This window comes from Calidris pugnax, unplaced genomic scaffold (genome assembly GCF_001431845.1).
Source record: "Calidris pugnax isolate Ruff unplaced genomic scaffold, ASM143184v1 scaffold219, whole genome shotgun sequence".
Lineage (NCBI taxonomy): Eukaryota > Metazoa > Chordata > Aves > Charadriiformes > Scolopacidae > Calidris > Calidris pugnax.
The window spans coordinates 7,668,747-7,680,920 of record NW_015094507.1 but is presented as its reverse complement, the minus strand read 5'-3'; positions in this window follow the sequence as shown (position 1 = coordinate 7,680,920).

The following is a 12,174-nucleotide window of genomic DNA, read 5'->3' as shown; positions in this document are numbered from 1 at the left end:
GGGCTTTTTGTAGATCTCCTACTGTCGGATGAATCTCATCCAGTCTTGGGGATGTTTGAGGTCGAGCTTGATGCCACCTGTAGTATAGGGAGTGTATCTTATTCCACAAAATTTATTACTATGAACAAACAATCACAGAATGATATGGGGTTGGAAGGGATCTATGGAGATCTAGTCCAACTCGTCTGCCAGAGGAGGTTCACCTAGAGCAGGCTGCACAAGTTTCCTTAGTGACAGTCCTCAAAGCAATGCCACCAATACCTGAAGGCATGAGGCTTGGAAGCAATGCTGAGGATATGCTCCAGAAGTATGCAGTTCTCTCAAGCTCTAGTGCCAAAACGATATTAGAGGTGGAAAAAATTGCTTCCAAACAAATTACTTGTAATTTGTAAAGTGTTAAAGCAGAGCCTGTGGTCAAAGCCTAGAAGGAACAGGACAGTTCAGTGCTGACCTGTTAAGTTCCCATGTGACCACAGTAATTACAATTCAATACAAAAGTTAATGAACAACTGAGGAACTCAGCTGGATGGAGTTGAGCAAACAGGACTCAGGTGTAAAGGCATGCAGAGAATCACCTACATGTTCTTAAATACTCTCAAGTGAAAAAATGCTTCTACAGCCACACTGTGAACGTACCTACAGACAAGCCCTTGGAAGCGAACACTGTCATTAGAAAGCTACTGAGACAGGCATTTCCTGATGGTTTGTTCCATTTGACTTTCAAATACATGTTTAACTTCAGGTTAAGTTACACTTTTTCATCCTGTGGAATTACTGGTGATGTAGCCCATGAGCCGTTCTGCATGTGGCTTTACACTTCAGGCTCTTGTTTGGAGGACATCAGATTAGGGTAAAAATTACTTATAATATTTGCTGTTATACTTCATAGCCACAACTGCTCAATTTTCTTCTGTTTCTTGTTATAGAATATATGTGTGTGTGTGTGTATGTGTACCTACAGTACCAGAACTGCTGTTATATTTAAATTTTAAAAAATTAGGCAGGCCCTAGAGAGCCTTGCTTCTGCAGCTGCCTGAGAGCCAGATCTTAATACAAATTTTACATTCTCTGTAGCAAGCTTAGTTCTGCCTTTGGCAACTGCTGTAAATTTTAAATATATGTGTACAAGTATAATATGTAAAGTCACATTTAGGAGCAAATTCAGACACATGAATACAATAATCTCAGCATTTTTCTTTCCTGGGTTAGCCAGAACATGAAACCACATTTTTTGTTATTGTAGTTCCTAGTGTGTGTGCTTTGCCTAAGCCCTAACTTTAAATTATGTAATTTAAAGCATTCGTATTATCTTGCCCACTTACTTTTTTCTAGAGGATATTGATCTTCTCAGTCCATTGCTCTAAATTTGTCCTAAAATACTAAGATTTCAAAATAGCACGCAAGCCATCTGCCCATCTGAAGACATGCGCTGGAAGTACTGCTTTTGAAGTCTGGAAGGAGTAAGCGTGCCAGGGCGAGGTCCCGCTGCTCAAACCAACCCAGAGAACATCCCATTACCCCCCAGAGAAATCAAATTGGATCGGATCCTTAGCGACCTTTCCAGACACGCTAAGCATGGAGCTGCGTGTTCTGTGACTGACACCCATTCATATAGCAACTCACAGGCTTCTACAGTCTTAAATGCAACCCAAGATACAAAAAGTGCAGATTTTTCTTCCTCTCCTCCTTCCCTGCCATCCACTGAATTGCATTTTGCTTGCTCTTAAAGACTTGCAGAAACTTAATTTAATTGCAATAAAGAGGAGCCCAGGTACAACTAGCAGGTTATTTCCAATATGCAATCTAATACTGGCTGACTTGAAATGATGTTTAAATTTGTCATTTCTTTAGCAACATTTGAAGATTTATATACTTAGAAAACAAAAAAAAAAAATTATTTATGATTTGCAAAGTATTTGACCTCAGCCTAAATTAGAAATGTGCTTTTTGAAATATTCTTGCACAACCTTTTTGAATTGAGAGTCTTAAGTAGCTCAGAGTACTCTATGAAATCATGCACTCATTTAACTCACAACTTATACTGCTGTTGATTAAAGGGGAAGGGTTGGGGCACTGAGCTGTGAACTGTAATAAATATTTACTCTTGTAAATTCAATCCCAGGGAACTCAATGGAATGACTTATACGGGAGCATGTTCCGTAATGGAATTGTAACTCAGTGCCACAGCCCTCATGAACATCTTTCAAATTTCACATTGATGTGAAAAATAATGGTGCAGTCTAAGCAAGAGGATCCTTAGCACCTATTATTCAGAAATGCAAGGGGACTTTATAACGAACTTCCCTAAAAATAAACACAGCTTTTTGACTTTGAGAATGAATAAACTGATAGTGTTACTGTTAAATCTATTTGGCCACTTAAATATCTATTGAGCTACTAACACAACTAAGTTACAGTTACACAGACTGCACAGCTGTTATGCAATTGTGTATTATATCATCTTTCTGAGAACACTCTTTGTATTCGGTCATAACGCAATTGTGTTTGTATTTTACAATTAAAAGGAAATTATCGTGCAAATGGATCACGATAGGATCACTGCTTTATAACTGCAGATCTGTTGATACGTGCCTGTGCATCCGTAAGGTGCACAATTCTGGTTTGAGTTTGTAAAGTAGCCATGGAAGTGGAAGTTCTGACACCACTGGTTTAATTCCCATCTGTTAAATTTCATTGTCTGACTTCCTGGGCAAAAGTAAGGTTTTTTGTACTTGTTTTACACTCCTAAAAGTGTTGCACCAACAAAGCTATAAAAAGACAAGAGAGAACCACCATAGGGTTGAACAGAGCTGTTGGTTGCAGTGACAGGGCTAAACTCCATCCTCATTTCTGTGTGCAATCCAACTGTGGATAGGAATGACACACATGTAACGGAACAAGACAAGACATTCCAAGTTTGTTTTTCTTGCTCATAAACTTAGATCAATATGGTACCTCTTCATCGCCAGCCTCTTCCAGCCTCTGTGTCTGCCAGAGGTTATTTTAAAGAATAAAAAGATGTTATTTTAAAGAATGTCACCATGTGACAGCTCCATCAACCACTCTAGCCTTACAGCCATCTCCAGTCTCTAAATTTGGACTTCTTTCCTTGAAATAGGAATTTACTGTGTATCCGTCAGTTTCATTAGACTCATCTTTAACAGCAAATTATCTTAAAGGTTGGAAAATGTTTAGCCAAATACAAGGTCAGATGTCCAATTACAAAGTTAGAAACCAGGCTATAAAAAAAGATGGATAAAACTGCACTATACTTAACGACAAGATTCCTTCTTAGCTGCTCTGGTACGCTGCACGCAGGATCCCAAACAGCCTGGACAGCAGTAACACACATTTCCATGCTATTTCAGCATGAAACATAAAAATAACCAGAGGGCTGATGCCCTTAAGAGCTATTCTCTAACAGTACCCCCCCTCCAAACTCACGGTCTTCTCTTTGTTAAAGATGTCTCCTGTTTTTATTTCACGATGCTGTTCTGAAGCCAAGATAGTGCTGCTGCGTTATCTGAGAGGAGAGGGAAGAATGGAGTTTTATTCAGTTATTAAAGCATTTCCAATCTGTTACAAAATCCTGCAAGGAACATATCGTAAGGAGTACTCATTGTATGTTCATCTGATTGGACTTAGAGATACGTGTTTTTTATATTCTGTGTATTGCCTAAACCCACATCGTTAGCTAGTTTATAGATCGGATGCTCTGTCCAAACCATCTCTTTCATAGCCCAGATTTCCCAGTTTTAAGGATTCTTTCAGACGTGTTTTACAGACATACTCAGATAGTGCAAAATTTGGGGTTTTTTTTCATATTTGAAGATCTAACATTCTATATTTTCTAATTCTCATCTTTTATTTATTTAGACCAAAAACCTGCTATAAACCAAAAAGTATTGATAGAGTTGCTGATTTAAATAAAGACCTAATTTGTTTGTTCCCCCAAACTGTTGTGAAATATAAACTGGGGGGAACCAAAACAAACAGAAAAGTAAGATAAAAAAAATAATTCATTCCCGTTACAGAAAGTATATTGTACCTAGTGTGCTGCAGTGAAAGCCGGGATATATAAGGCCAAGACAAAAGCTACAAAGGCTTCAGGGTGTAATTGCTGAAGCTTTAGTATCCACAACTGAAGGAAACTGAGCATGAAGCCAATGGGAGAACAGTAAAGCAAACAAACAGCCACTGTTGTATTTGTCTCTACTCTTCTATGATTAATATTGGTTTTAATGTTAGTATTTAATTTGCTTTGCTGGGCTTTCACTGTTTTTAGGCAGATAATGAACTGTAAATTCATAGTTTTTAATATTCTAGTTTTAAGCTTTGTAAAAAGTTTATTTGCAGCTGTACTCTGTTGTTAAGTGCCATGACATGGAAAAGCTGAACAATTTATATTTGTGCCTTTTAACTCTTGCATTTAGTGTGCTGCTACATAACAAGAAGATGTGTTTTCTGATTACCTGCTCTTTTAACATTATAATCTCTTAAATACTTCATTCCTGAAATATTTGAACTATGCAGACCACCCAGAAGGGCTGAGCAGGCAAGAGGTTACAAACCAGTGATTTTCTCTTCAGCTCCTCATGTTACTATGTCAAGCAGTAGGTAAGAAATGAAGCAGCTACTTGAAAAAACTATCTATTTCTGGTTTTCATAAAGAATATAGAGACACACAGAAATCACATATTTAAACCAGCTTTCACAGAACTGTCCTAACTCCTTTTTAAAGAACTGTAATCCTAGTTATTCTTACTAAATTTGGACAACTGCTATCTTACTGAACCACTTCTCAGTTTCTTATGGTAATAAAGCTTGACTATAGGATTTTAGTGTGAAAGTTGACCTATAGATTACATTTGTTTCCTGATCTTATAGATCTCAATCACACAAAGGTAGGAGAGCACTTCATCTTATATAACATAAATATACTTCTTTATATGCTAGAGAAACATGCTAGTACTATTTTTAAGCAACCATTGCCTGGCCAGACCAAGAGTTTGCAAAATATGTCATTGTCTGAAATAAACACATACATGAATCTGTTCAGAAATACGGAGGGTGTAAGTGGAGGGTACTGCTTGGTATGATTCTGTATGTATTTATGTGTGTGTTTGTTAGAGAGAAGAACTAACAAACACAGGAATATATACAGAAGTAATGCAGAGCCAGTCACAGGAGGGCTAAGGATATGTCTCTTAAAAGAAAAGCATATTGATAAAACTATTAGGTTGAGTGCTAATTGAAAAAGAGCAGAAGCTCTGAGCAAGGTAGGTCTCTGCTTTATTCCTCCTGTGTTCAGAGAAGCAGGACTCTGCAAACAGGTTTTTGTAGTATTGTATCTAAAACCCATGGGCAATTCAAAAGATTAGGGAAAAAGGAGAATTAAATCACAAAAAATAGATGGTTGCAGAAACAGTCCGTCAGTCTGTACCGAATCTCTCTGTTTTTTCAGTTTATGTGATGGTGTGTCAAGTAATCTCTGTATTCCACATGAAATACGTATTTTTGATATAAAATACATACACACCTGTATATATAAAAATATGTAAATTATAAACAAACACACAATATAAACAATTCTAGAATACCATTTTTGTAACAGTTCCTCAAGGTGTTTCTTTAATTTTGGAATCCTTAATTTTCAAGACTGCTCGAAACTCTTAGGACACTTTTTAAATTATTTTGATCACTCTATCTACAAATCTGTCCAAATTGCCCTCTAGCAATGGAGCCTGAGTGCTGAGACAGCGTGATGTGAAGTTTGTGTTATTCCAGGAACCGTATTCTGTACAATTTGATGGACTGCTATCCTGCAGAAAGATATATTTTTATGCATCCTGGGATGGAATGAGAAGTTAGACCTTTTTGCAGATGCTGGATCATTTCTTCCACCACCACAGGGACCCTACAGGGATCTGAAGAACAGTTGCTCCTACACTGATGGGAATACAAATACGATGTGCATCTCCTCCTTAAAGAATACGCTGAGTACAGCTAAGCCGCTGAGGAACAACACAGCACAAAACATAGGCACAAGTTTTCATACAGTCCAAAAGTGACATGCAGGATTTTACTGTACTGATAAGCATCCTGCAATACAATTAGATCTGACATAATCTGGAAACACCCAGGAAAACAGACAAATAGGAATGAGACACAACCTATAGGTCTTCATTTTGAAACCTGGACTTCTAGTGACTTTGCAGGACTCCCTGCAGGAGTGGAAGTCCTTACTCTTTCCACAATCTTATAAACCAGTTACACAGTATGGACATAAGGATATTCTACTTCACTTGACAAAAGCACTGGTGGTAGAATGTTAGAAAAGGTGGCGACATGCAGAGGCTGAATGAAATAATCCTTCATTAGTAATCACCCTGCCTCCCCCATAGAATGAGGATTCTTTTGATAAGACAATTTCAAGGCTACATAAGAATAAACATGTGTATCCCAAATTAGGTCAAGAGATCTGAACTACTTGCCCTCTTCTGAATAGCCAAAACGACACTGATTAAAGTTACCAGCCTAAAAATGTAAAGGTTGAATCTTTTTTGAAGTTTTTTTGCTGTCTCCTGCAGGAAGACAGCTCATCACAGTATCTCTTGTTTCAGTGCTGTACTAGGATTAGTCTTGTAGTTTCTAACATTCTTGAGAATGCTTCCTGAAAAAAAGTTGGGGAATTCCAGAGGAGCAGCAAAGCCAACTAAATGAATCATTTACTGCTGGCCACTGTGTGTATCTGCTAATGCAGGAAGAAGAGCTGATTGAAACAGCATAGAAGAAGGCAAAAGAGAAAATTATTTGTTGCTTCTACTAACAAATTCAGGCTGTTTTGCTAATTCTGGGCTGATTAGAGAAACTGAAGTAAAAGAGAGATGTTGGCAGCGACCACTGTTCTTGCTAGCAGTGCCAGAACTGGCCATTCTGTAGCTCTTGCCAAACACACAATCCCTTGCCCAGACCAGCCCAAAGCTGGACTGGTATCAGCAAAATCTTTCCATCTGGATTGCTCCCAAAATGAAGATGACAGAAGGGTATTTGTAATGCTTGTAATGCTTTGCCTTGCCTTTTCTGGTTTCCAGAACAGTGATGGCTGAATAAACTTAAAGAAACTGAGATGGTGCCAGTTACACATCATTATGTATTTTAACACACTGAATATAAGGGAGAGAAAGTCTAAGGTGTTACCCTGTAGCTTCTACAATGGGAAAAACTCTTCTGCTTCCAAGTGGCTGGGCATGCTTTCATGCATGATAGAAGTAGACTATATTATAGAACTATTACTTAAAGACAGAAGGTCTTGGGGTTTGCCATAATATCTTTTTAAAAACTGTCACCTTAAAAAATAAAGTATTTTGGTATCTTAAAATTGATATCTGGTGTGGGTTTTTTTCATAAGAACATATGTATCTAAATGCCAACATAAAGTTCTATTTGTTAAAACAGTAACCTCTTACTTCTTTGCAGAGAATCCTGATCTTGTGGTATATAATAATGATGGACCTTATGGGTAAGATGTTCAAGTCTGACACTTGGAATGTCATGTGCAATCCTTCAGGGAGGATAAAGCAATAATATCAGATCAAAACACAGATACGACAGTTTAACCTTATAGGCATCTCCTCTCATCTTCTGTAATTCTGTTGCTCAATTACAGGGTGAAGACCCTGGCAGATAAAGCAGTACTTAATAGCAATCTTTTTTTTAAAACCTCATGTAACACATGTTCAGATGAATGTACTTCAGCATCAGTCACCATTCAATGAATGATATTTTATTCAGTATCAACTACTCAGAATGCAAGAACTACAATAAAGTTACCAAATTAGTTACAAAAGAAGGAATTAGAAGCTCACCCACTGGGGACCTAATACAAATACAACACATGCCTGTAAGAACAGAAATAGGAAAAGAAAGTCCTCGATTAGTTATATGTAGAGGGTATAATATGTGTGTGTTTCTGCTGACTGTAAAAGATGATCTTGAGTGTAAACAACACGCCTTCAGAATCACCATGAGAGCAAAAAAAGAGAGCTAGAAAGGCCAAGGCCAACAGAATTCAATATCCTCCATTTTAATTATAGACCTGCATAGAGTGGCTCAAGTGTATTCACCATTCAGAAATCCACAAGAGAAGGGATAAATTCTTCTCAGAGCAGACCTCTACAGCAATAAAAAAATCAAATCAGCAGTAAGTACCACTGAGGCATTTTCAGGCAGCTAATAACTCCCTCCAGAGCTGCCTAGGTCCAATTTGGAATCTGCACTAATGGCATCCCCCTCTCTCAACTGCTTTCTGGGAAAAAAACCAGCTATGCTTCCCTGCAAATGTAAGTAACAAAGGATGGTAAGGTCTTTAAGCCTTAAGGCTAAAAGATCTTCCTTTTTTAAAAAGATTGTTCATCTGCTTTTCTAAGGGCGGGGGAAATTCTTTACAATCACTCTTTTTGAAAAAGAATCTGCTCTGGTATAGTTAAGAAATCAAAAGTGTACATTCCAAAATATAGAAAATATAATTAATTTACTGTAAACTAAAGGAGGCAATTGTCAGCATTGAATTTTATTTTTTTAAAATAAAAGGCAAAAACCTCATTGACAGCAGCTACAGAAATACAGAGAAATTCTCTCAAGCTTCATCTCCTGACCTACACTCCTGACTAGCTTACCAACAGACACAGTCATGTTTTTGCTCTATTCACGATTTGAGCCAGCTGGACATAAGACCAGCTTCTTTCCAGAAATCATGTGGCCACATTAGCACAGTTCTGAGCCCAAGCTAATATATCCTGCCTCGCAGCCAGCCTTATTAACTCAGGCTCAGCAACACACGAATCACAGTCACAGAGCTGCTACGCCGGAGCTGGCTCCCAGCTGGCTGGTTCAGGACACAGGCAGAGTGAACGTGTCACTGTCCGCACCCATCCATGTAGATACACCCTCAAATGACCCTAGGCATTGTGTGCTGCAACAAAAGCTATTTTTAAGAATTGGTTCCCCAAATAATTGTACTTTAATTACATAATGCAAACCACATTGGAAACGAAGCAGCAAAATCTTACAGGATATGGTAGTGTGAGTTTGTGTCAACATAGCCCCAACAGCATGGCACCTGTCTATGAACAAGCTTAAACTGAACAGATCCATTAACTTGCTTTATTTTCAACTTTTTCATTATTATTGAAAGTACGTACAAAAATTTACATCTTGTCCTGTAGATGGAAAATGTAGCAGGAAATTAATGCTTCTACATTGCCATCTAATATTTGCGACCATGTCATTTCCATTGTCACATCTAAAGCATTACTTTCCTTTTAAAACAGCAATACATGTAAAACATTTAAAAAGATCCAACTGCCATGGGAAAGCTTATTGTGTTGCAGTGGTTGCCTTGCTTTCCAAACATTATCTATCAAACAATGAGGTGAATCAGGAAGGTAAGAACTACTGAAAGACTGTGGTCAACCATGACAATTTCTGCCTTTTTGCTTTTTGCTTGGCATTTCTGAACAGTATTTCCTAAAGCAGTGGAAATGATAAGTGTGCATTGCTATAGATTTAGGTCCTTCTTCCCCATTCATTACCCTCCCTTCCTCTTGAACACAGAGGCAGGACATGCTGTCAGAGGATCAGTGCACTGGCTTTGCATCAGACGAAGCCAACACAACCCCTCAAAATTACTTTTCCAATAGCTCTAAAGACTTAAAAGTCATTCACAACAATACTTTTCACAATCTTCCTACGCAGAATTCCTACAGAGCTCAATAGCATCTTTTTTCAGGTACTGATGCCTTCATGAGTAAAAGCAGTAATTGTAAGCACACCAAATGTCATGGTAAGTTAACTGACAATGGGATCTTCACAGGGATTTCCATCTCTTGTTCTGTCATCTGCTGTGATTTATTTACTGTGTTATATTTCTCTGCTTCTGTACAAGAGACAGTTGAGTTAAATAGTCAGAATGAAAAATGAGGCTATTGAACAGAATTTAGGGGTCATGCAAGGGTTTATCCTTTGGGTCTAGCTAACTCAGTACGCTGTCCACAGCAGTGGCCACCTGGTGAAGAACATAAGTATCTACACTGTATTCTCAACCTGATACGATCTGACCATTTTATTTTTCCCAGTGGATCCCTCCTTCAAGTACTTGCCCAGTCTCCCATTGAGTTAATGTAAATTTTTGCCTTTACAAACTTTGGAAAGGAATCTATCAGGTTTACTACCTGGTTGGTTTGTCATTCTGAACCAAATTTAAGAGCCCAAAACAGCCGCACACTGAGCAAGATTAAAGATCCACCTAGCCAGTATCCTTGTCGCCTAAATCAACCCATACTGAATACCTGGAAAAGAGCAGAAGACCAGGCAGGACTAGCAAACAAAGGTATTTCACCTTGTAAATCTCCTCAGTCTTTGGCTCAGGAGTTTCTTAGCCAGAGAACTGTTGCCATTCACCCATCATTTTACCATCCAGTCATTCGTGTGCTAATCCTCACAGCAGGCTTTCATTTTTGCAGCCCCTGAAAACACAGTATCATCATCCAACTTCAGTACCTCATTTTCAACCACTTTATTTCTTTTTTAAACAAGTAATTTAGGAATAAGTTTAACACTACAAATTCCCATGGAAATCCACTAATTGATTTCCCTTCATTTTGAAAACAGACCATTTTCTTCTACCCTTTGTTTCCCACCTTTTAGCCATTAATCAATTCATAAGAACAACTTCTTGTTCCTTGGCAGCTTTGTTTCTTTTAAGAGCCGCAGTCTGCAGCACTCTGTAATGCAAACAGATCTTTACTTTGGTGCAAGAACATCAACTGCAAGCACGTTAATTTCGGAATGGTTCTTCCATAAAACCAGTTTGAAGTGGATCACACAGAATGGTGATCAAGAATCAAGACCAGAGTTAATTTCTATCCTGTAGGTTACTTCACCAGTCACTCCAAGAAGCCTAAAATTTATGGCACCGAGAATTTTAGTCTCGTGACTCCAATCAATATGACATTTATCTAGAATACTCAAGATAAGCAATCTTTTCTGTTTTGTTTTCTGCTTTTACAGTGTCTAATTTCCCTTATTAGGAAGTGATTGCCACCATCTAGATACTACAGTCCTAATAAGATGCATTTCCTAATTAGAATTCATACAATTGTATATCACTTGTTTTTAAAGACATATTTTAAGTCTGATTTGACTCAACATCCTTTAGCAGTGCAAAAGGATGTTTTCACCTTCCCTACATAATTTATACCTGGTGTTACACGGTGTTTATCCTCCTCTCAAATGTCTAACATGCACAGTATGGCGCTATCCCAATTTAAACTAGCTATTCTTATTCTGTTCTGGATTTGGGGGTTTTGTGTTTATGGAGCAATAGATTTTTAGTACTTATGCAGATGCACATACAGATAACTGAGTCAGTGCGTGCTTCTGTTGGTTGAATGACTGGACTTATTTGTTGGACTTCTCTTCGCTATTTCCTACCTCACTTTTGTCAGTTCCGTCCTGTTCCTTGAAGCTATAGAATGCATTTATGATGTCACCCCCATAGTATGAACTAACATTGAAAAAGCAACATTCTAACACCTTGTAGTAATATCACAGTAAGAAAAATAAATTCATACAGCATTTACCTTCAGGCTTCAGCAATATGATTCTTTCTTTTTATATTGGGTGAGAAACACTTTCTGTAGGTCAGTGGGCATACCCACAAAAGCACTAAACTACCAGGAATTCCAAATTGCTGCCAAGTTACACTTCAATAAAAGCCTACTGAATTAAGACTGATGTTTCTGATGCAGATTGACTAATAAGTATTTTTTATTTCCTGCACTACAAACCACTTTGGCAGTTCTTAAGGTGTGTAAAAAAAAAATGCTTTTAACAGCACTTCACTAATAAGCAAAGTGGCATTCATGTACTGGGAAAACTAAACACAATTCAATAAAAATATTTCACTTTAATAAAAAGCCCTGGGAGCATTGATCAAAATCAGTAAATAAATATGAAACAGAAATAACCTTCTGCTTTTACATAATTGTATGCAAAAAAAAAATCCACGTGCCTTTTATATCAGTTTGTTTTAAACATATTTTAAACAAATACAGACAGGCCAGCTGAGATTAAATAAGACCTTGGCCCTGAAAAATAATGAGCATTTCCAGT